This window comes from Parambassis ranga, chromosome 17 (assembly GCF_900634625.1).
Source record: "Parambassis ranga chromosome 17, fParRan2.1, whole genome shotgun sequence".
Taxonomy (NCBI): Eukaryota; Metazoa; Chordata; class Actinopteri; family Ambassidae; genus Parambassis; species Parambassis ranga.
Genome location: NC_041037.1, coordinates 19,198,170 through 19,222,939, shown reverse-complemented (window position 1 = coordinate 19,222,939; position 24,770 = coordinate 19,198,170). Strand labels below are relative to the sequence as shown.

The following is a 24,770-nucleotide window of genomic DNA, read 5'->3' as shown; positions in this document are numbered from 1 at the left end:
TTCTACACTGCAGAGCACGCTAGCATGCCGGTTCGGCCTACAGTGCTCGACGACCAAGAGTGTGAGGGTTTCTTCACATTAAAAGGGACTTTCTATCTGGGGGTGAGGCTCTGGGTTTCTTTAAAACAACTTTTCACGCACAACATGCTACACAAATAACATTTTACATGATTACGTCGATGCCACTAATGCCATTACCTCAATAAAACCAATAATAATGTCAACGACCTTTACCAGAACCCCTCCTGCTGACGGGAAGACAGGACAACTCTAGCCGTCTCACAGGTCCAGACTGCGGTTCTGCATCGACATCTGACGACACGCGGGCCTGTGGACACAGTGAAACAAAATCAGCTTCGCCGTCGTACCTCTTTGGAATAACATCTGTCAAAGGATTCATCAAGTGTTTGGCTTTCCATGGCAGGCAATACATCATGTATTTAACTGATGAACACACAATGCATTTCAAACATTTAGCATTTTGGAGACGTCAGCGTGGCTGGACTGCACCCGCTGGCATGACTGTTACGACGAGCAATGGCACAGATTTTTTTTCAAATGCAGATTGTATGTAATGACTGTAACTTCATGGCATGATTCACACACTCAAAACGTGCGTTCAACCTCTAATGACACATCTTGCTTGTACGTTTTAAAGCCACCGCCAACAAACACACAACATTGTGTGGGACAATTTATCGACTACAATACCAAGGCTTTGACATTAAGGGGAAACCAGGGCACTGTTTGGCAGGACACAACCGCCCACTCCAGATCCTCCAGTCCCTGTGTAAAACACACAAAAATATAACACCTGCAATTGTGTAAACTTCAAATCTGTCTTTATCAAAACACATTCCAATGTTCCAAACTCACAAATATGAGCAAACCACAAAAACTTCCATCAACAACTTTTATTCAGTCATTTCACAACATGGCATTGACAAAAATAAACAAAAGGTCGCAGGCCGGAACGCAGCGATGCCGGGGAGTGACGTCACCGGACCATCTGGAAGACAAGAGACAAACATGTCAGTGAATCGCCAACTCAAACGCACACTGCATTTCAAAATACACTTCGCTTGCAAGCTCCACTTACCGTTCCTCGTCAACGGCGCGCCCCGATTGTCGAACGTGTCGTGCTCATTTCTGCAAAGGCAAATTCTGGACACGGCTGTATTGACTGAAATGGATCCATTACAAAAAGCATGTTTGGGTTTGTGGTGACGCAAGTCTGGCCAAAACTGTCCAGGTCAAGACCACCCCTCCGGTACAGAAGACCATTATTAAACAAGGTTAACATGACAATGACAAACAGGATTAAAGGGTTAGGGTTAGGGGTTAGGACACTTCCAGTACACGCTGTGGAAATGTGGAATACATATTTATTGACAAAAAAAACAAGCAGGTCAACTTTTGTCCCCCAGCTCAGATTCTGGCCTTTGCTCCACCCCCCACCACCACAGTGTTAGGTGGAGTTGGGGTGGCAGTGGGTACCTGACAGATAAGCAACAGAAACGGAGAGAAAAAGCACAGGTTTCTGGAATGACGTGACCATGCGATGCAATGCCACCACAAAACGCAAGGGGTGGGACCAGAAAAGGATCTTTGTCCTTTTCAAGCACTGACCCCACCTCTCACCTGTCCAGGTGAAAGGCAGCACAAAACCTTTGTTGACAACCCAGCAGCAATTTGCCACACCATGACACACATTATTCATTATTCATTCATTTCCCACATTTCCCCCATCATTGGTATAAAGGGACCATTCTGAAAGTGCTGAAATTCCAAAAAAACCAGCACCCCAGCACATTTGAATATCATGTTGGTCACAGAACCCATACTTGCATTTCCACAATTCCCTTGTGCAAGTACTTGATTAAAACATTGCAGTGACATTGTTGGTTTGAAATGCCACTGATTGATTTCCCAGTTGTCCACAGCTTTGATCCGGGTTTGAATGTGTTTGCTGATAGCATTGCTCATTTGTTGTTGCAACTGTGCGTTTTTCCATCCTTGCTCTTTACTTTAGCAGTCATGTGCTGCTCTGTTCCAACACCGAGTATGTTTGTATTTCATTTGTTCACAATGTCTCCTTGCTGTAACCGTTTCCATGCATATGTTACATTGAGAAATCCTTGGTGCCTGTTGTGCGACACATTTGGCGTTCCTTGCTCCTTTTTTGGTTGTTGTGTGTGCTCTTAGTCCCGGTCAAGTCACCCAAACCACACCTCAACCCCCACAAAACTAATCGACTAATCCACAAGCTCAACTCCAACTAACAACATGCCGGCATTCTAGGATCTAAGCTACAACATCCACAACCTTGACCCTACATTGCACAACACAATACCACCCAGACCCTCAGTCAGTCAAACAGTCAGGGCACGTTGGTGCACGCCGAATCCATCCGGAGCCAAAGTCTTGGTGAGATTTCCAACTCGGAGAGTCGTTTGAAATCCTGTCCATTGGGGTTCTGGAGACAGGGCAAAACGCTCTACTTGAGTGTTCGGCCAAACCTAAAACAAGTCTTCTGACATTTCAAAACAATTTCTGCATTTAAAAAAAACCACCAGAAAAACACAAGTTAAATACCTACAGTTTCACAAGGTTTTACATTACCTCCACATCTGCAATAGACTGTTGGTGCGGTCTGAGAGAGAACACTAAAGCAATTACTGTACACCACGCTGACAGGCAGAGGCGACGACGCGCAGATGCTTCAAGGTGCTCTTCATCTGCGGAGGAGAGGACAGACCATATTAGGACAGTAACCTTCCTTTGGTTAATTGCCATTGGTGACAATCATCGCACCTGGTTGAACTGCAGAGGCCACCGAGTCCTTCAGCATTTCTTCGAGGCCTACGGGGACAAAGCGGTCACAAAGCAAATACTGTAAGTAAGCTGCTGGGGTAGGATGCGTTACCATGACTTGCAGACTGAATACCTACACATCCAGGCTTCTAAAGTCAAACAGCAGTATCGCACCCATCTTCACACTGATGTACTACGATGAGTTGCAGACACATCACCTCACCGGCAGAAATCCACCCTTCGGTGTGATGAATCGGTGGTCCTGTGAAGAAAAAAAGTGCTAAGGAATAATGTTCACTGAAAGGACGTGTTAAGATGACTAGCAAACACGCTACCTTACTGCAGAAATCCAGCCTTCGAGGCGACAAATCAGTGGTCCTGTGAAGCAAAAAATAAAAACATCACAGCAGCATGGTGAGTGTCTTCACTGGCAGGATGTGTTAACAAGTTGCGGACATATTACCTCACTTGCAGACATCCGGGTGTCCGCTCGGCGGTTCTGCCGAACAACAAAAATCAGACTGGTAAGCAAGCGTCTTCGCTGGAAAGATGTGTTAACATGAGTTGCAAATATACTACCGTACTCGCAGGAATTCCACCTCTCAGGTGACGAATCAGTGGTCCTGTGCAGCTAAAAACATAATAAAACACAGTGGTAAGCAAGCATCTTCACTGGAAGGATGTGTTATGATGACTTGCAAACACACTACCTTAATCCCAGAAATCCGGCCTTCCGGGTGACGAATCTCTGCTCCTGCAAAGAAAAAGAGTCACAGCAGCATGGTAAGTGTCTTCACTGGCAGGATGTGTTAACAAGTTGCGGACATATTACCTCACTTGCAGACATCCAGGTGTCCACTCAGCGGTTCTGTGGAACAATAAAGTCAGAGTGGTAAGCAAGCATCTTCACAGGCATGCTCACTAGCATGTGTAGAGAACAGTTGCAGACACGTTACCTTCCCTGCAGAAATCCGGCCTTCCAGGTGACGAATCTCTGCTCCTGCAAAGCAAAAGAGCCACAACAGTATGGTAAGTGTCTTCACTGGCAGGATGTATTCAGTTGCAGACATATTACCTCACTTGCAGACATCCAGGTGTCCACTCAGCGGGTCTGCGGAACAATAAAGTCAGAGTGGTAAGCAAGCATCTTCACAGGCATGCTCACTAGCATGTGTAGAGAACAGTTGCAGACACGTTACCTTCCCTGCAGAAATCTGGCCTTCCAGGTGACATCAGCGGTTCTGTGAAGAACAAAACAGCCATGAACGCACTCATATTTCCTCCAACAACCAAAAAGCCCATGATAAAAAGCACCCATAGTGGCTATGCTACCTAGCTGCCTACATCAAAGTGAAAAGTGACCCTACACTTTCGGCTACCGGCTCGTCCTAAGTTTGAATTAGACTTTCTTTACGCGCTCCAAGGCCACACCTTTTTTTAGGAAGCATAGTTTGTTCTAAGAATTTACTTTTGTACGCTACAACTACTTGACATATTTACAGTTAAAGGGAACACTGACACTTCATATTCTATTTCATTTGCTGCCTAGTTTAGACACCGACACTTTAATCTGTCTCACTTCTATTAACTACTCTTGCTGTTGATGAAGATTCTCCAAATTAACCTAAAGGACTATTTTTCTTACGCTCTGTTAAAACACTAATGACGCACGTGCTACTTAACGAACTCGTTTTGCCACCATATAAGGTGATATACGCAACATCTAAACTTCACTTTCAAGACGCCAGGTTTGGGCCATTAATTCTAGCCTCTACACTACCGCTTTGACTAGTTTGCCTGGAATCCTGTCCTATTTATTACACTAAACAACTACTCTGGGCATTTTACACCAAACAACTCCACAAGACCAACAACTAGCCCATCGTCAACAACCCACCTACAACCATCACAACAAACCAAATGCCCAGCACCAAGAGCTCCTACAATACTAGCTACCAGCTAACATAACGTCTGCATCCCTAATGTTACTTATAATAACTACTAACTCTCTCCTACCCTACTTAGCCATTAAAGTTATATATATTATAAATTTGATCTACTATTAAATAAGGTCTAGGCCATGTTTTCCTGACGTCCTTTTCTTACTATGCTGCTAGCACGTGGTAACGAAGCGCAGACTTTAAACGCCTACTTAATCACATCATTACACAACATTATTGGATTTTTGGCTAGATAACGACGAATGTTTGTCCTATTTTATATGCTTCCTGTCACAGCGCCTAATGGTTAAATTTAACTCCTACCTCTCCTACATTGTCCTATTTTATATGCTTCCTGTCACAACCGCCTAATGGTTTAATTTAACTCCTACCTCTCCTACATTGTCCTATTTTATATGCTTCCTGTCACAACGCCTAATGGTTTAATTTAACTCCTACCTCTCCTACATTGTCCTATTTTATATGCTTCCTGTCACAACGCCTAATGGTTTAATTTAGTCTCTCCTACACTGTCATTCGTTTGCTTATTCTGCCCTACATTGTCCTATTTCCAAGCTAACGCCTCCCAAAGCTCCTACATCAGTTCAGGAGCACCCGTCCTGCAGACGTATTAAACGCCTGTCTCCCCATCTCCTCAGAAATGGACTTCAAGTTTCCACAACAATTGCTGATTGATTGGAACATTGCTGTGACGCTGCTCGTCGTCATGTTGACATGGCACACGCTGAGTGTTTGATCCAGAAGGTTTGTCCAGGTTCTGATGCAGTTGCTGAAAGCGTGGATCATTTTTTCTTCTCGTCTTCAACTCTTCAGAGATCCCCACAATGCTTCTTCCTTTAAGGAGTCATGAGCTGTTCCGTTCAATGCAAAGTTGATCCATTTCTTTTGATTTTCTGTCCACGTGGATTCATTTGTCACGTGTGCTTTGCTGTCACCATTTTCATTTCAGCATTTCAAAACTGGTCAAGGCTGCTAGTGTTGTAGCATCACACTATTCATTCCCCCTTTGGGTGTTGACCATTCACAGTCAACAAAAAAAACCACCAATCAAATCCAATCCATCAAACCAATCCAATCCACCAAAAACCACAGTAACACATGGTAAAACACAACAAACCCACAACACAGAACCACCACAACAACAACAACACTAACCAGATGCCGGCATCCACACACCCCCTAAACAACAACCTCCTACACACCTGTCATCCCTAAACACTAATTTAATCTTACTTAATCCTACCTTAACGCTCTAATACTAATTTTATATTATATATAAATCTATATATTATAGTTATTATAGTTAAGGACCCTGACTCTATTTAAACATCTATTTTATATTTTTATTGAGCCTATTTTAGTCGTCTACTGACATAATAATTTAGGTTAACCTAATTTCTTTGTCGCACCTTTCCACTACGAACACTACTTTTGATTTATTTATCTATGTAGTCTTACTTATCTATGTATCTTAGTTTATGTATCTATGTTAATTTATTTAATTAGACTATGAATAATATAATTTTTATCACTACACTACTGCCTGCGTGAGGGGAGAAAATATGAGGTGAAAAAAACCATGCCATACAGAAATAACAAGAAAACCGATGACCTGACACAGCGGGACATGAAGACGTCTCCTCAGACCACAGGCGGGGCCTGGCTGGTGGATGACCAGGTGCAGGCAGAGGCACTGGAGACGCTGGTGCTGTGATGTGGTCGTCAGCTGAGGAGGACAAGATGGACCATGTTTAACACCAAATATAACACATGATCTGCAATGCAGAGTTAAAACACTGCAGACATGAGGGCAACACGAGTAAAACCAAACGCTGATGGAAGTACTCGCAGTTGAGGACCAGGCCGAGTCCGAGCAGAGTCTTCAGGTTGGTGTGTCCTACCATCGGCAGTGAAGCAGCCAGGAAACATCCACTCACCTTGTTGAGTTCAATCCACTCCTCAGTCCTCAGAGCCTGGATCCTCTGCAGTCTGTGCATTGTTCCTGAGCGCCATGTGCTCTGATTATCACTGCTTTCAGCTGTGTGTCTTCAACTGTCTCCTGTTCACCACTACATGGAGACAAGCATTAACTTCACAATGATATTTATGAAGCGTTTGAATGTAACACTTATTGTTGAACACAGACAATAATGCTTCCCTTTTATCTCAGCGACTCTGTAATGAAGTCCAGATGATCTGCAGCCATTCACAGGGTGGAAGCACCTGCTCTGGCTTCTAAAGACAAAACAACATTCATCAACTTGTGTCTTCATCTTCACTGTAAACTCAAACAAGCCAACAGCACCTGCTGCAGCTCCTCGCTGTGCGCCATGTGCCCGCCAGCAGCAGGCCGCTGCCTCTGCTTCCAGGCCTTTCTGTGGAACCAGGCCTTCTCTCTTCTCCTTCGGTCGAACCAGGACCCTTTCTCTAATCTTTCGGTGGATGTTACACCACCAGTACATCAGACCAAGCAGCTGAACTTCCACACCTGCTTCAGGTTGTCTCCAAAATGGCGCCAATGTGCTGCCAACTTATCACTTCCTGAGAACTTCTTCTTCTTCTGTTTAATGGAGAGTGACAACCAATGTTTGAGGTGCATTACCGCCACCTACTGTCCCTCTCACCGATCCTTTAAACATGAAAACCCAAAAAACCTCCTAAACACTAACTGTGTTTTTATATATTTATTTATTTAGTCAAATGTCCACAGGATGTTGTTTTTGTTTGGCTTCATCAATCACACAATTAATTTACATATAAACAATATATAAATGACCAGTAGAAGCCCACAGTTTCTGGCTAATGACTGAGAACAAGAGCAGACATGAACATTATTTTTGTAGTCTTTAACCCTTTAACACCACCCTCAATAGTTGATGAAACGCCTGTCAAAGGCATACCCAAATTAAACTACAAGCTGTTTGTGAGCCCTTAGGAGTATGTGCAAAAGCTTGGTCTCATTGTGAAGGTAACACTTTTTTGTAAAAAAAGGCTGCTTGACAACTGGAGCATGGTGATGTTGATTAGATGACAATATAGTGACACAGGCTGAAGTCTTACCTATTCCCAGTTAAAAGTAGATAGTAATTGGACAAGAAATGACCATTTGGGACAGGTTTTTCTGTAGGTATTCCCAGGCGCTCTCCAAAAAGTGCCATTTGGAGTCTCCAAATGGACACTTTGGCACCAAAGTGCATAACTCTGGAATGCTTCAACATACAGACATCAATGAGAGCTCTAATGAAAGGTGCCACTTAGAGGAACCTCATTCCATATTCAGATTCACTATTAGTATGATTGAAATAATGTTAGTGAAGCAAAAACACATTGAATGCTCATTATTCTACTGAAACTGAAATTGTGCATCACAAGAAAAGACTCAGAACAAGAGATATGGTCAAAAACAACACCTTTATCTAAACAAATACCCAAACTACTTACAGCAAACTGTTTACATGTTTACAATTCCACAGGTTTCACAGCCACATGTTGTTCTCAGTATGCCACTGTTACAGTCACGGGCTGCTACAAAGCACAGCTAGAAAGCTTGATGGGTGTCTTACTGTCACCAGAGATGTAGACTGGCTTGTGATGTTGTACACTGGGAGTAGGAGGCTGCTCTGGCTCTGGTGCTTGGCTCCCACTCTGTATCTGAATCAGTTTGCCTAAAATGCAAAAAATAAGGTTTTCATTCACAGAACAACTGTATCTGCATTCATTGTTCACCTCACAAATCAATAGTAAAAGTGCACACCACACAGGTAAACAAAATAGAACAGTGTTTGCCTAAAATGCAAAAAATATATATAAAACAAAATAACTATAGATGTATGTATGGTTGTATGTATATATCAGATATTCATTCACAGAACAACTGTAGCTGTATTCATTGTTCACCTCACAAATCAGTCCTCCACAACTACTTTTGGAGGAATAGTAAAAGCACACACCTCCCCCACACAGGTAAACAGAACAAAGGACCCACACAGGTAAATGAAATAGAACACAGTGTTTGCCTAAAAATGCACAAAATATATATAAAACAAAATAACTATAGATGTATGTATGGTTGTATGTATATATCAGATATTCATTCACAGAACAACTGTAGCTGTATTCATTGTTCACCTCACAAATCAGTCCTCCACAACTACTTTTGGAGGAATAGTAAAAGCGCACACCTCCCCCACACAGGTAAACAAAACAAAGGACACAACACTGTATTCACTAATTCTTTGAAACGTCTACATTCTATTTATAAAACTGCAACATGTATAAAAGTTACACTTACTTGTCATGGACAATATCTTCTCCTTCAATGAACATGTCCTCCTCCACCGAGTCAACAGACGACACATAACTTTGCGCATCCGACACATCCTCGTCAGAAAAGTCGCTTTCCCGTCTCGTACACTCTTCAATAACTTCTTCAACAGTGTAATTCTTCTTTTCCATGCGTTTCGCCATCTCTCTGGTCACTGGAAATACCACTGGAATGGAGATATACGCTCACTCTCACTATTACGCATTTACGCATGGACAGCCGGCATCCATTGTTCATGTTTACGCTTAGGCCTGTAGCCCACCCTCCTTCCACAACCCCTTCATGTGGGACATCCCCGTGACGGAAATCTTATTGGCTATACGTCCATTGCATCAGATTCAGCGTCAAATATAATGGGCTGAAAATACAAGCGTAAGAGTGGGGGGAGGTGCTTCGCTCGATATAGTCGCTCATTGGATTCTTTTGGCTAGGGACAGGCCCTCGATCCTTTTGTATGGTCAAACGAGCTGTCAATCAATAGAGTAGGGAAGTGGCTTTCCAACGAGGTGTAGGTTGTCAACAAAGAGCACAAAATGGCTGCGCCCAGACGGAGATATTGCAGTGAAAACATGAACCGTCCCGTCCTCGGGCCGCGTGTATACAAAAGGTTAAGTTTGACCTCTTTGCTTTACATTAGCAGATCAGCTAGTGCTGCAAATAGTAGCAGTGTCAGTGTACGACGTAGCTCCATTCACACACAGCAGCTGTTTGTGGACTCGTATTCCAGCTAGCCGGCTAGTCACTAGGTTCTACAGTACAGTCTTATGATTTTTCTGTGGTTGCGTTACAGTGCCACTACAGCAATTTCATAGGAATCAAACCTGGCTCTTAAAGCACTCCCTTAACCACCTGAGCCACTCAGGCATTTGGACCTCCCCTCAGTGAACCTTTCACTCTTTACTTGGAGTGTTTCACTAGAAAAAAGGAACTGGAACTGAACCCAGTCCCACAGAACAACACACCACTCACTTAACCCTCTGAGCCATTCTTTCAGATGTATGCACATTTTCTCCACTCACTTTTCACTCTTCACTTTGACTGTTCACAAAATAAAAAATGCAAGAATTAAACCCAGGTCCTTCAGGTCCTTCCTTGGCCCAGCCAACTCTCTGAGCCACTCTCTCAGACACAAAACTGCCTAAACCTGAGGCCTTCAAAAATTAAAATGCCTACTTAAGCAGTTCTCTCTGACTCTTGGGCGCTTTCTTGGCTTGGCTTTCAGTCTTCTCTTACAATGTTGAACTAAGACACTGGTTTGACAAATGTGCAGAGCTGGTAAACGAAATTTGCAATGCAAAGCAACCCGGACCAGGCCAACTACACTGTCCTGCAAAAAGACAAAATGGCAGAGGAGAAGTCTTTCCTAGAAGAGGAAAGACACGGGGACTCCCCATCTCTGGGCAGTTTAATTAGGACTGAAGTCAAACAAAGACTTCACATAGACTTGGTCGACATTTCACAAAACAATAATCCACACGAACAAAACACGGTGGCTTTTCATAAAGTTCATGTAGACAGCAGCGTCACCACAACAGCTGCACTGGACACGGAGCATATGTTGATGTGCAAAGATTTGTGCACACACACACACACACATCAACATAGTTCAGATAAATGTGACTTACCCTGTGTATTTCCTGCTTCTTTTCTGGAAGTGACACCTACAACAGAGCAAGGCAAACGTTCTCCACATGACATTGTCCAAATGGTCTAAACTCCCCAAGCCTACTCACTGTTAGTCTTATTAACAGCCTTTTTAAATTCAAAGTGACGTTTCACCTGCACATGAGGCTCCATGCCACAAACAGCAGTCCATGAAAAAGTTGTTTTCAGGGCAGCAAACTGTTGCCGAGCGGTTCAGTGTGTTTCTACAAAGCAGTCGATTCTATAGTATGAACTCTGGAGTGGTATGTATCAGGGCAGGGGTGCAGGGGAGGGAAGAGAGAAAGTGGTGGAGGCTCAAGGGGGATGAATGCTCCGTATTTGACCAAAACCAGAAGCCAGCCAAAAGTTAGAAGCCACTAACAATGGCAGCTCATACCTTGTACAGATCCTTAACATGGAGGCGGGGAAGCTTTCATTGAGTGGGTACATGACAAGATGGTGGCTTTAGGAGTTTACCGAGACACACTTAGCTACACATTTACGCTCTCATGGGAACAAACTATTGTCTATTGTCTGTCACTAGGGGTTTCCAGGCTCTGGTGTCTGGTGTCAGAACCTGCTCACCGGACCAGTAGTTTACTCCCTCGGTGTCGCCACCAGCAGTGGCCGACCATCTCTAGCAGCTTAGCAGTGCTCAGCTACAGGGCACGACGTCAGGGCAGAGAGGGAACGTCATGGATCATGTGACCGACCAACGTAGATCTAAGTTATTATTATATCGGTCCATTTACTATTATTTTGGGCCACACAGACTGACTGTGACTACAAAGTAACTTCTCATTAGTCTGACCCTGCAGGCCGTGCTCGGCCTCCATGTCTGATCTTCTGAAAAAGGCACTGTAGCATCCCATATGCTCCTAGAGCATTAACCGCTGCAATCAACCAAATTCCCTACACTGGACCTGCAACGCCGACAGTAAACTGGAAAAAGGACGCATGACAAAAATTGTCTTAAGACAGCAAAATACACCTTACCACAACCGATTGGACGGCCCCTCCAATTTGGCAGGTGGTGAATGCAGGAGAAGAGAAGAGGCTGCAGTGCAGGATCAATCAACACAGCGCCACCCTGATGGAAACCTGCAACCATAGTGGAACAAACACACAACAAGCATTAGGCCCTGTGGCCGTCACACTCTCCCTCCTGGAGCTCCAGCACAGTACCAGGGGCACGAAAAAAAAAAAAAATAAAAAAATTATTAAATCCCAGTGCGCTACAGGTACCCCAGAAAAACCCTCCGGGCGCAACAGCTCGGCAGCCAGCTTACCGTCCCTCACCAACGACAACTTCTGCCTCTCTAAATGCAGCTGCGTCCTTGACGGACAGTCGCACTCTAATTCACCCTCCGCCCTGGATGCTGGACAGCCCCGGCAGTGTGAGCAGCCTTCAGAAGGCCAAGATGCTGGACAGCTCCAACACTGTGACTGGGCTGGAAGACATGGGCGCGCGAGCGCCCGTCTTACCGCCGGTGTAAAAAAACCAAGCGAAGCTGATGAATTCAGTGCTTGCCGTAGTCCCGGGAGTGTTAACAAAGAACTCCAACCGCTGGACATCGGCGTAAACAGGGCGTTCAAAGTTAAGTTGCGAGCGGCGTGGGAGCGATGGATGGCAGACAGCGAGCACAGCTTTACTGGGAGGGAGCGCCGCGCGCGATACGCCAGCATATGTGAATGGATTGTGGATGATGCGTGGACTCATGTTTCTGCAGTGACTGTTGTCCGAGCTTTTGTGAAAGCCGGCATAATTTCTGAACAACAATAATAATGATTAGCGATCAGCCAGCCGGCCACGTGTGTGGCTGTGACTCTGACAGCGATGAGAGGGAAGCTGGCAGGTTTGAACTCGCGCAGTTGTTTCCTGTTTATTTTTGTAATAAATATTCTGTAGAAATATTCTGTTTGCCAGACGCGAGAATGCGCTGTGCGCTCTGTGGTTTTCTCTGGGCGCTCTGGACAATCCTCCGCTGGGAGTGGATTTCTTTGCGCACCGGCCGTGGCCCCGGATGCTTCTATATGCGTTTCCTCCTGTCACTAGTGACCAGAAGGGCGCCAATAAGAAATGCTCCTCAGTGGGATTTGGCGTTAGTTTTACGCGCACTAACCAGGGCGCCCTTTGAGCCTCTGGACTTCAGTTTCACTGAAGTTTGTGTCTTAAAACTGATTTGTTCTCTGGCTTTAACGTCTGCAAAGAGAGTCAGTGATTTATCTGACCTCTCTGCGGCCCCCAGCACAATAAACCCTGCGTGTCTCCTAGAGCATTAACCGCTGCAATCAACCAAATTCGCTACACTGGACCTGCAACGCCGACAGTAAACTGGAAAAAGGACGCATGACAAAAATTGTCTTAAGACAGCAAAATTCACCTTACCACAACCGATTGGACGGCCCCCCCAATTTGGCAGGTGGTGAATGCAGGAGAAGAGAAGAGACTGCAGTGCAGGATCAATCAACACAGCGCCACCCTGATGGAAACCTGCAACCATAGTGGAACAATCACACAACAAGTATTAGGCCCTTCGGCCGTCACACTCTCCCTCCTGGAGCTCCAGCACAGTACCAGGGGCACGAAAAAATAAAAAATAAAAAAATTATTAAATCCCAGTGCGCTACAGGTACCCCAGAAAAACCCTCCGGGCGCAACAGCTCGGCAGCCAGCTTACCGTCCCTCACCAAAGACAACTTCTGCCTCTCTAAATGCAGCTGCGTCCTTGACGGACAGCCGCACTCTAATTCACCCTCCGCCCTGGATGCTGGACAGCCCCGGCAGTGTGAGCAGCCTTCAGAAGGCCAAGATGCTGGACAGCTCCGACACTGTGACTGGGCTGGAAGACATGGGCGCGCGAGCGCCCGTCTTACCGCCGGTGTAAAAAAACCAAGCGAAGCTGATGAATTCAGTGCTTGCCGTAGTCCCGGGAGTGTTAACAAAGAACTCCAACCGCTGGACATCGGCGTAAACAGGGCGTTCAAAGTTAAGTTGCGAGCGGCGTGGGAGCGATGGATGGCAGACAGCGAGCACAGCTTTACTGGGAGGGAGCGCCGCGCGCGATACGCCAGCATATGTGAATGGATTGTGGATGATGCGTGGACTCATGTTTCTGCAGTGACTGTTGTCCGAGCTTTTGTGAAAGCCGGCATAATTTCTGAACAACAATAATAATGATTGCCGATCAGCCAGCCGGCCACGTGTGTGGCTGTGACTCTGACAGCGATGAGAGGGAAGCTGGCAGGTTTGAACTCGCGCAGTTGTTTCCTGTTTATTTTTGTAATAAATATTCTGTAGAAATATTCTGTTTGCCAGACGCGAGAATGCGCTGTGCGCTCTGTGGTTTTCTCTGGGCGCTCTGGACAATCCTCCGCTGGGAGTGGATTTCTTTGCGCACCGGCCGTGGCCCCGGATGCTTCTATATGCGTTTCCTCCTGTCACTAGTGACCAGAAGGGCGCCAATAAGAAATGCTCCTCAGTGGGATTTGGCGTTAGTTTTACGCGCACTAACCAGGGCGCCCTTTGAGCCTCTGGATACAGTTTCACTGAAGTTTGTGTCTTAAAACTGATTTGTTCTCTGGCTTTAACGTCTGCAAAGAGAGTCAGTGATTTATCTGACCTCTCTGCGGCCCCAAGCACAATAAACCCTGCGTGTCTCCTAGAGCATTAACCGCTGCAATCAACCAAATTCGCTACACTGGACCTGCAACGCCGACAGTAAACTGGAAAAAGGACGCATGACAAAAATTGTCTTAAGACAGCAAAATTCACCTTACCACAACCGATTGGACGCCCCCCCCCCCCCAATTTGGCAGGTGGTGAATGCAGGAGAAGAGAAGAGACTGCAGTGCAGGATCAATCAACACAGCGCCACCCTGATGGAAACCTGCAACCATAGTGGAACAATCACACAACAAGTATTAGGCCCTTCGGCCGTCACACTCTCCCTCCTGGAGCTCCAGCACAGTACCAGGGGCACGAAAAAAAAATAAAATAAAAAAATTATTAAATCCCAGTGCGCTACAGGTACCCCAGAAAAACCCTCCGGGCGCAACAGCTCGGCAGCCAGCTTACCGTCCCTCACCAAAGACAACTTCTGCCTCTCTAAATGCAGCTGCGTCCTTGACGGACAGCCGCACTCTAATTCACCCTCCGCCCTGGATGCTGGACAGCCCCGGCAGTGTGAGCAGCCTTCAGAAGGCCAAGATGCTGGACAGCTCCGACACTGTGACTGGGCTGGAAGACATGGGCGCGCGAGCGCCCGTCTTACCGCCGGTGTAAAAAAACCAAGCGAAGCTGATGAATTCAGTGCTTGCCGTAGTCCCGGGAGTGTTAACAAAGAACTCCAACCGCTGGACATCGGCGTAAACAGGGCGTTCAAAGTTAAGTTGCGAGCGGCGTGGGAGCGATGGATGGCAGACAGCGAGCACAGCTTTACTGGGAGGGAGCGCCGCGCGCGATACGCCAGCATATGTGAATGGATTGTGGATGATGCGTGGACTCATGTTTCTGCAGTGACTGTTGTCCGAGCTTTTGTGAAAGCCGGCATAATTTCTGAACAACAATAATAATGATTGCCGATCAGCCAGCCGGCCACGTGTGTGGCTGTGACTCTGACAGCGATGAGAGGGAAGCTGGCAGGTTTGAACTCGCGCAGTTGTTTCCTGTTTATTTTTGTAATAAATATTCTGTAGAAATATTCTGTTTGCCAGACGCGAGAATGCGCTGTGCGCTCTGTGGTTTTCTCTGGGCGCTCTGGACAATCCTCCGCTGGGAGTGGATTTCTTTGCGCACCGGCCGTGGCCCCGGATGCTTCTATATGCGTTTCCTCCTGTCACTAGTGACCAGAAGGGCGCCAATAAGAAATGCTCCTCAGTGGGATTTGGCGTTAGTTTTACGCGCACTAACCAGGGCGCCCTTTGAGCCTCTGGATACAGTTTCACTGAAGTTTGTGTCTTAAAACTGATTTGTTCTCTGGCTTTAACGTCTGCAAAGAGAGTCAGTGATTTATCTGACCTCTCTGCGGCCCCCAGCACAATAAACCCTGCGTGTCTCCTAGAGCATTAACCGCTGCAATCAACCAAATTCGCTACACTGGACCTGCAACGCCGACAGTAAACTGGAAAAAGGACGCATGACAAAAATTGTCTTAAGACAGCAAAATTCACCTTACCACAACCGATTGGACGGCCCCCCCAATTTGGCAGGTGGTGAATGCAGGAGAAGAGAAGAGACTGCAGTGCAGGATCAATCAACACAGCGCCACCCTGATGGAAACCTGCAACCATAGTGGAACAATCACACAACAAGTATTAGGCCCTTCGGCCGTCACACTCTCCCTCCTGGAGCTCCAGCACAGTACCAGGGGCACGAAAAAAAAATAAAATAAAAAAATTATTAAATCCCAGTGCGCTACAGGTACCCCAGAAAAACCCTCCGGGCGCAACAGCTCGGCAGCCAGCTTACCGTCCCTCACCAAAGACAACTTCTGCCTCTCTAAATGCAGCTGCGTCCTTGACGGACAGCCGCACTCTAATTCACCCTCCGCCCTGGATGCTGGACAGCCCCGGCAGTGTGAGCAGCCTTCAGAAGGCCAAGATGCTGGACAGCTCCGACACTGTGACTGGGCTGGAAGACATGGGCGCGCGAGCGCCCGTCTTACCGCCGGTGTAAAAAAACCAAGCGAAGCTGATGAATTCAGTGCTTGCCGTAGTCCCGGGAGTGTTAACAAAGAACTCCAACCGCTGGACATCGGCGTAAACAGGGCGTTCAAAGTTAAGTTGCGAGCGGCGTGGGAGCGATGGATGGCAGACAGCGAGCACAGCTTTACTGGGAGGGAGCGCCGCGCGCGATACGCCAGCATATGTGAATGGATTGTGGATGATGCGTGGACTCATGTTTCTGCAGTGACTGTTGTCCGAGCTTTTGTGAAAGCCGGCATAATTTCTGAACAACAATAATAATGATTGCCGATCAGCCAGCCGGCCACGTGTGTGGCTGTGACTCTGACAGCGATGAGAGGGAAGCTGGCAGGTTTGAACTCGCGCAGTTGTTTCCTGTTTATTTTTGTAATAAATATTCTGTAGAAATATTCTGTTTGCCAGACGCGAGAATGCGCTGTGCGCTCTGTGGTTTTCTCTGGGCGCTCTGGACAATCCTCCGCTGGGAGTGGATTTCTTTGCGCACCGGCCGTGGCCCCGGATGCTTCTATATGCGTTTCCTCCTGTCACTAGTGACCAGAAGGGCGCCAATAAGAAATGCTCCTCAGTGGGATTTGGCGTTAGTTTTACGCGCACTAACCAGGGCGCCCTTTGAGCCTCTGGATACAGTTTCACTGAAGTTTGTGTCTTAAAACTGATTTGTTCTCTGGCTTTAACGTCTGCAAAGAGAGTCAGTGATTTATCTGACCTCTCTGCGGCCCCCAGCACAATAAACCCTGCGTGTCTCCTAGAGCATTAACCGCTGCAATCAACCAAATTCGCTACACTGGACCTGCAACGCCGACAGTAAACTGGAAAAAGGACGCATGACAAAAATTGTCTTAAGACAGCAAAATTCACCTTACCACAACCGATTGGACGGCCCCCCCCCAATTTGGCAGGTGGTGAATGCAGGAGAAGAGAAGAGACTGCAGTGCAGGATCAATCAACACAGCGCCACCCTGATGGAAACCTGCAACCATAGTGGAACAATCACACAACAAGTATTAGGCCCTTCGGCCGTCACACTCTCCCTCCTGGAGCTCCAGCACAGTACCAGGGGCACGAAAAAAAAATAAAATAAAAAAATTATTAAATCCCAGTGCGCTACAGGTACCCCAGAAAAACCCTCCGGGCGCAACAGCTCGGCAGCCAGCTTACCGTCCCTCACCAAAGACAACTTCTGCCTCTCTAAATGCAGCTGCGTCCTTGACGGACAGCCGCACTCTAATTCACCCTCCGCCCTGGATGCTGGAAAGCCCCGGCAGTGTGAGCAGCCTTCAGAAGGCCAAGATGCTGGACAGCTCCGACACTGTGACTGGGCTGGAAGACATGGGCGCGCGAGCGCCCGTCTTACCGCCGGTGTAAAAAAACCAAGCGAAGCTGATGAATTCAGTGCTTGCCGTAGTCCCGGGAGTGTTAACAAAGAACTCCAACCGCTGGACATCGGCGTAAACAGGGCGTTCAAAGTTAAGTTGCGAGCGGCGTGGGAGCGATGGATGGCAGACAGCGAGCACAGCTTTACTGGGAGGGAGCGCCGCGCGCGATACGCCAGCATATGTGAATGGATTGTGGATGATGCGTGGACTCATGTTTCTGCAGTGACTGTTGTCCGAGCTTTTGTGAAAGCCGGCATAATTTCTGAACAACAATAATAATGATTGCCGATCAGCCAGCCGGCCACGTGTGTGGCTGTGACTCTGACAGCGATGAGAGGGAAGCTGGCAGGTTTGAACTCGCGCAGTTGTTTCCTGTTTATTTTTGTAATAAATATTCTGTAGAAATATTCTGTTTGCCAGACGCGAGAATGCGCTGTGCGCTCTGTGGTTTTCTCTGGGCGCTCTGGACAATCCTCCGCTGGGAGTGGATTTCTTTGCGCACCGGCCGTGGCCCCGGATGCTTCTATATGCGTTTCCTCCTGTCACTAGTGACCAGAAGGGCGCCAATAAGAAATGCTCCTCAGTGGGATTTGGCGTTAGTTTTACGCGCACTAACCAGGGCGCCCTTTGAGCCTCTGGATACAGTTTCACTGAAGTTTGTGTCTTAAAACTGATTTGTTCTCTGGCTTTAACGTCTGCAAAGAGAGTCAGTGATTTATCTGACCTCTCTGCGGCCCCCAGCACAATAAACCCTGCGTGTCTCCTAGAGCATTAACCGCTGCAATCAACCAAATTCGCTACACTGGACCTGCAACGCCGACAGTAAACTGGAAAAAGGACGCATGACAAAAATTGTCTTAAGACAGCAAAATTCACCTTACCACAACCGATTGGACGGCCCCCCCAATTTGGCAGGTGGTGAATGCAGGAGAAGAGAAGAGACTGCAGTGCAGGATCAATCAACACAGCGCCACCCTGATGGAAACCTGCAACCATAGTGGAACAATCACACAACAAGTATTAGGCCCTTCGGCCGTCACACTCTCCCTCCTGGAGCTCCAGCACAGTACCAGGGGCACGAAAAAAAAATAAAATAAAAAAATTATTAAATCCCAGTGCGCTACAGGTACCCCAGAAAAACCCTCCGGGCGCAACAGCTCGGCAGCCAGCTTACCGTCCCTCACCAAAGACAACTTCTGCCTCTCTAAATGCAGCTGCGTCCTTGACGGACAGCCGCACTCTAATTCACCCTCCGCCCTGGATGCTGGACAGCCCCGGCAGTGTGAGCAGCCTTCAGAAGGCCAAGATGCTGGACAGCTCCGACACTGTGACTGGGCTGGAAGACATGGGCGCGCGAGCGCCCGTCTTACCGCCGGTGTAAAAAAACCAAGCGAAGCTGATGAATTCAGTGCTTGCCGTAGTCCCGGGAGTGTTAACAAAGAACTCCAACCGCTGGACATCGGCGTAAACAGGGCGTTCAAAGTTAAGTTGCGAGCGGCGTGGGAGCGATGGATGGCAGACAGCGAGCACAGCTTTACTGGGAGGGAGCGCCGCGCGCGATACGCCAGCATATGTGAATGGATTGTGGATGATGCGTGGACTCATGTTTCTGCAGTGACTGTTGTCCGAGCTTTTGTGAAAGCCGGCATAATTTCTGAACAACAATAATAATGATTGCCGATCAGCCAGCCGGCCACGTGTGTGGCTGTGACTCTGACAGCGATGAGAGGGAAGCTGGCAGGTTTGAACTCGCGCAGTTGTTTCCTGTTTATTTTTGTAATAAATATTCTGTAGAAATATTCTGTTTGCCAGACGCGAGAATGCGCTGTGCGCTCTGTGGTTTTCTCTGGGCGCTCTGGACAATCCTCCGCTGGGAGTGGATTTCTTTGCGCACCGGCCGTGGCCCCGGATGCTTCTATATGCGTTTCCTCCTGTCACTAGTGACCAGAAGGGCGCCAATAAGAAATGCTCCTCAGTGGGATTTGGCGTTAGTTTTACGCGCACTAACCAGGGCGCCCTTTGAGCCTCTGGATACAGTTTCACTGAAGTTTGTGTCTTAAAACTGATTTGTTCTCTGGCTTTAACGTCTGCAAAGAGAGTCAGTGATTTATCTGACCTCTCTGCGGCCCCCAGCACAATAAACCCTGCGTGTCTCCTAGAGCATTAACCGCTGCAATCAACCAAATTCGCTACACTGGACCTGCAACGCCGACAGTAAACTGGAAAAAGGACGCATGACAAAAATTGTCTTAAGACAGCAAAATTCACCTTACCACAACCGATTGGACGGCCCCCCCAATTTGGCAGGTGGTGAATGCAGGAGAAGAGAAGAGACTGCAGTGCAGGATCAATCAACACAGCGCCACCCTGATGGAAACCTGCAACCATAGTGGAACAATCACACAACAAGTATTAGGCCCTTCGGCCGTCACACTCTCCCTCCTGGAGCTCCAGCACAGTACCAGGGGCACGAAAAAAAAATAAAATAAAAAAATTATTAAATCCCAGTGCGCTACAGGTACCCCAGAAAAACCCTCCGGGCGCAACAGCTCGGCAGACAGCTTACCGTCCCTCACCAAAGACAACTTCTGCCTCTCTAAATGCAGCTGCGTCCTTGACGGACAGCCGCACTCTAATTCACCCTCCGCCCTGGATGCTGGACAGCCCCGGCAGTGTGAGCAGCCTTCAGAAGGCCAAGATGCTGGACAGCTCCGACACTGTGACTGGGCTGGAAGACATGGGCGCGCGAGCGCCCGTCTTACCGCCGGTGTAAAAAAACCAAGCGAAGCTGATGAATTCAGTGCTTGCCGTAGTCCCGGGAGTGTTAACAAAGAACTCCAACCGCTGGACATCGGCGTAAACAGGGCGTTCAAAGTTAAGTTGCGAGCGGCGTGGGAGCGATGGATGGCAGACAGCGAGCACAGCTTTACTGGGAGGGAGCGCCGCGCGCGATACGCCAGCATATGTGAATGGATTGTGGATGATGCGTGGACTCATGTTTCTGCAGTGACTGTTGTCCGAGCTTTTGTGAAAGCCGGCATAATTTCTGAACAACAATAATAATGATTGCCGATCAGCCAGCCGGCCACGTGTGTGGCTGTGACTCTGACAGCGATGAGAGGGAAGCTGGCAGGTTTGAACTCGCGCAGTTGTTTCCTGTTTATTTTTGTAATAAATATTCTGTAGAAATATTCTGTTTGCCAGACGCGAGAATGCGCTGTGCGCTCTGTGGTTTTCTCTGGGCGCTCTGGACAATCCTCCGCTGGGAGTGGATTTCTTTGCGCACCGGCCGTGGCCCCGGATGCTTCTATATGCGTTTCCTCCTGTCACTAGTGACCAGAAGGGAGCCAATAAGAAATGCTCCTCAGTGGGATTTGGCGTTAGTTTTACGCGCACTAACCAGGGCGCCCTTTGAGCCTCTGGATACAGTTTCACTGAAGTTTGTGTCTTAAAAGTGATTTGTTCTCTGGCTTTAACGTCTGCAAAGAGAGTCAGTGATTTATCTGACCTCTCTGCGGCCCCCAGCACAATAAACCCTGCGTGTCTCCTAGAGCATTAACCGCTGCAATCAACCAAATTCGCTACACTGGACCTGCAACGCCGACAGTAAACTGGAAAAAGGACGCATGACAAAAATTGTCTTAAGACAGCAAAATTCACCTTACCACAACCGATTGGACGGCCCCCCCAATTTGGCAGGTGGTGAATGCAGGAGAAGAGAAGAGACTGCAGTGCAGGATCAATCAACACAGCGCCACCCTGATGGAAACCTGCAACCATAGTGGAACAATCACACAACAAGTATTAGGCCCTGTGGCCGTCACACTCTCCCTCCTGGAGCTCCAGCACAGTACCAGGGGCACGAAAAAAAAATAAAATAAAAAAATTATTAGATCCCAGTGCGCTACAGGTACCCCAGAAAAACCCTCCGGGCGCAACAGCTCGGCAGCCAGCTTACCGTCCCTCACCAAAGACAACTTCTGCCTCTCTAAATGCAGCTGCGTCCTTGACGGACAGCCGCACTCTAATTCACCCTCCGCCCTGGATGCTGGACAGCCCCGGCAGTGTGAGCAGCCTTTAGAAGGCCAAGATGCTGGACAGCTCCGACACTGTGACTGGGCTGGAAGACATGGGCGCGCGAGCGCCCGTCTTACCGCCGGTGTAAAAAAACCAAGTGAAGCTGATGAATTCAGTGCTTGCCGTAGTCCCGGGAGTGTTAACAAAGAACTCCAACCGCTGGACATCGGCGTAAACAGGGCGTTCAAAGTTAAGTTGCGAGCAGCGTGGGAGCGATGGATGGCAGACAGCGAGCACAGCTTTACTGGGAGGGAGCGCCGCGCGCGATACGCCAGCATATGTGAATGGATTGTGGATGATGCGTGGACTCATGTTTCTGCAGTGACTGTTGTCCGAGCTTTTGTGAAAGCCGGCATAATTTCTGAACAACAATAATAATGATTGCCGATCAGCCAGCCGGCCACGTGTGTGGCTGTGACTCTGACAGCGATGAGAGGGAAGCTGGCAGGTTTGAACTCGCGCAGTTGTTTCCTGTTTATTTTTGTAATAAATATTCTGTAGAAATATTCTGTTTGCCAGACGCGAGAATGCGCTGTGCGCTCTGTGGTTTTCTCTGGGCGCTCTGGACAATCCTCCGCTGGGAGTGGATTTCTTTGCGCACCGGCCGTGGCCCCGGATGCTTCTATATGCGTTTCCTCCTGTCACTAGTGACCAGAAGGGCGCCAATAAGAAATGCTCCTCAGTGGGATTTGGCGTTAGTTTTACGCGCACTAACCAGGGCGCCCTTTGAGCCTCTGGATACAGTTTCACTGAAGTTTGTGTCTTAAAACTGATTTGTTCTCTGGCTTTAACGTCTGCAAAGAGAGTCAGTGATTTATCTGACCTCTCTGCGGCCCCCAGCACAATAAACCCTGCGTGTCTCCTAGAGCATTAACCGCTGCAATCAACCAAATTCGCTACACTGGACCTGCAACGCCGACAGTAAACTGGAAAAAGGACGCATGACAAAAATTGTCTTAAGACAGCAAAATTCACCTTACCACAACCGATTGGACGGCCCCCCCCAATTTGGCAGGTGGTGAATGCAGGAGAAGAGAAGAGACTGCAGTGCAGGATCAATCAACACAGCGCCACCCTGATGGAAACCTGCAACCATAGTGGAACAATCACACAACAAGTATTAGGCCCTTCGGCCGTCACACTCTCCCTCCTGGAGCTCCAGCACAGTACCAGGGGCACGAAAAAAAAAATAAAATAAAAAAATTATTAAATCCCAGTGCGCTACAGGTACCCCAGAAAAACCCTCCGGGCGCAACAGCTCGGCAGCCAGCTTACCGTCCCTCACCAAAGACAACTTCTGCCTCTCTAAATGCAGCTGCGTCCTTGACGGACAGCCGCACTCTAATTCACCCTCCGCCCTGGATGCTGGACAGCCCCGGCAGTGTGAGCAGCCTTCAGAAGGCCAAGATGCTGGACAGCTCCGACACTGTGACTGGGCTGGAAGACATGGGCGCGCGAGCGCCCGTCTTACCGCCGGTGTAAAAAAACCAAGCGAAGCTGATGAATTCAGTGCTTGCCGTAGTCCCGGGAGTGTTAACAAAGAACTCCAACCGCTGGACATCGGCGTAAACAGGGCGTTCAAAGTTAAGTTGCGAGCGGCGTGGGAGCGATGGATGGCAGACAGCGAGCACAGCTTTACTGGGAGGGAGCGCCGCGCGCGATACGCCAGCATATGTGAATGGATTGTGGATGATGCGTGGACTCATGTTTCTGCAGTGACTGTTGTCCGAGCTTTTGTGAAAGCCGGCATAATTTCTGAACAACAATAATAATGATTGCCGATCAGCCAGCCGGCCACGTGTGTGGCTGTGACTCTGACAGCGATGAGAGGGAAGCTGGCAGGTTTGAACTCGCGCAGTTGTTTCCTGTTTATTTTTGTAATAAATATTCTGTAGAAATATTCTGTTTGCCAGACGCGAGAATGCGCTGTGCGCTCTGTGGTTTTCTCTGGGCGCTCTGGACAATCCTCCGCTGGGAGTGGATTTCTTTGCGCACCGGCCGTGGCCCCGGATGCTTCTATATGCGTTTCCTCCTGTCACTAGTGACCAGAAGGGCGCCAATAAGAAATGCTCCTCAGTGGGATTTGGCGTTAGTTTTACGCGCACTAACCAGGGCGCCCTTTGAGCCTCTGGATACAGTTTCACTGAAGTTTGTGTCTTAAAACTGATTTGTTCTCTGGCTTTAACGTCTGCAAAGAGAGTCAGTGATTTATCTGACCTCTCTGCGGCCCCCACCTGCCTCAGGATTCAGGGGGGTGGCAGTTCGGCTGTGTTGCATCCTAATCCGAATTTTACACCTAAGAGCATCACTGGCTCTTTCAGATCCAGGGTGATAACGTCCGATGTTTTTTCCCTCCTCCTCACAGCTCTGATGAGGAGGAGAGGACATCTCATCTCTGTCCGGTGCACGCGCTGTCCTGCTATGTTGCGCGCACAGCCGCTGTGCGCCGCACGGAGCGTCTGTTTGTGCATTACAGAGTTCAGTTTTGGGGGCCCCAGCCGCTACACACACAGCCACACATATTCCTCTCTAGCCCCGAAACCAGCCTTAAAAAAATACAAACACCAGCACAATAAACCCTGCGTGTCTCCTAGAGCGTTAACCGCTGCAATCAACCAAATTCGCTACACTGGACCTGCAACGCCGACAGTAAACTGGAAAAAGGACGCATGACAAAAATTGTCTTAAGACAGCAAAATTCACCTTACCACAACTGATTGGACGGCCCCCCCAATTTGGCAGGTGGTGAATGCAGGAGAAGAGAAGAGACTGCAGTGCAGGATCAATCAACACAGCGCCACCCTGATGGAAACCTGCAACCATAGTGGAACAATCACACAACAAGCATTAGGCCCTGTGGCCGTCACA

General features: G+C 48.0%; 3 long non-coding RNA genes across 5 annotated transcripts; all 3 read right to left on the bottom strand.

Moving 5' to 3' along the window:
• Positions 1 to 227: 227 nt before the first annotated feature.
• On the bottom strand, positions 228 to 3,923 carry LOC114449312 (uncharacterized). Of its 3 annotated transcripts, none has more exons than XR_003671976.1 (10): positions 3,890 to 3,923; positions 3,525 to 3,568; positions 3,394 to 3,445; positions 3,278 to 3,313; positions 3,150 to 3,192; positions 2,952 to 3,076; positions 2,815 to 2,862; positions 2,623 to 2,738; positions 712 to 786; positions 228 to 328 (listed from the first exon to the last, which is right to left on the bottom strand). It is a non-coding gene; the product is annotated as an uncharacterized LOC114449312 (long non-coding RNA). The 3 variants fall into 3 exon arrangements; XR_003671978.1 differs by having other exon boundaries at positions 3,399 to 3,445; positions 3,890 to 3,913; XR_003671977.1 differs by lacking the exon at positions 712 to 786 and having other exon boundaries at positions 234 to 328.
• Positions 3,924 to 5,146: 1,223 nt separating this feature from the next.
• On the bottom strand, positions 5,147 to 7,189 carry LOC114449313 (uncharacterized). Its single transcript, XR_003671979.1, has 3 exons — positions 7,081 to 7,189; positions 6,713 to 7,010; positions 5,147 to 6,501 (listed from the first exon to the last, which is right to left on the bottom strand). It is a non-coding gene; the product is annotated as an uncharacterized LOC114449313 (long non-coding RNA).
• Positions 7,190 to 7,219: 30 nt separating this feature from the next.
• Positions 7,220 to 11,794, bottom strand: LOC114449314 (uncharacterized). Its single transcript, XR_003671980.1, has 3 exons — positions 11,740 to 11,794; positions 10,725 to 10,760; positions 7,220 to 7,335 (listed from the first exon to the last, which is right to left on the bottom strand). It is a non-coding gene; the product is annotated as an uncharacterized LOC114449314 (long non-coding RNA).
• Positions 11,795 to 24,770: the final 12,976 nt, after the last annotated feature.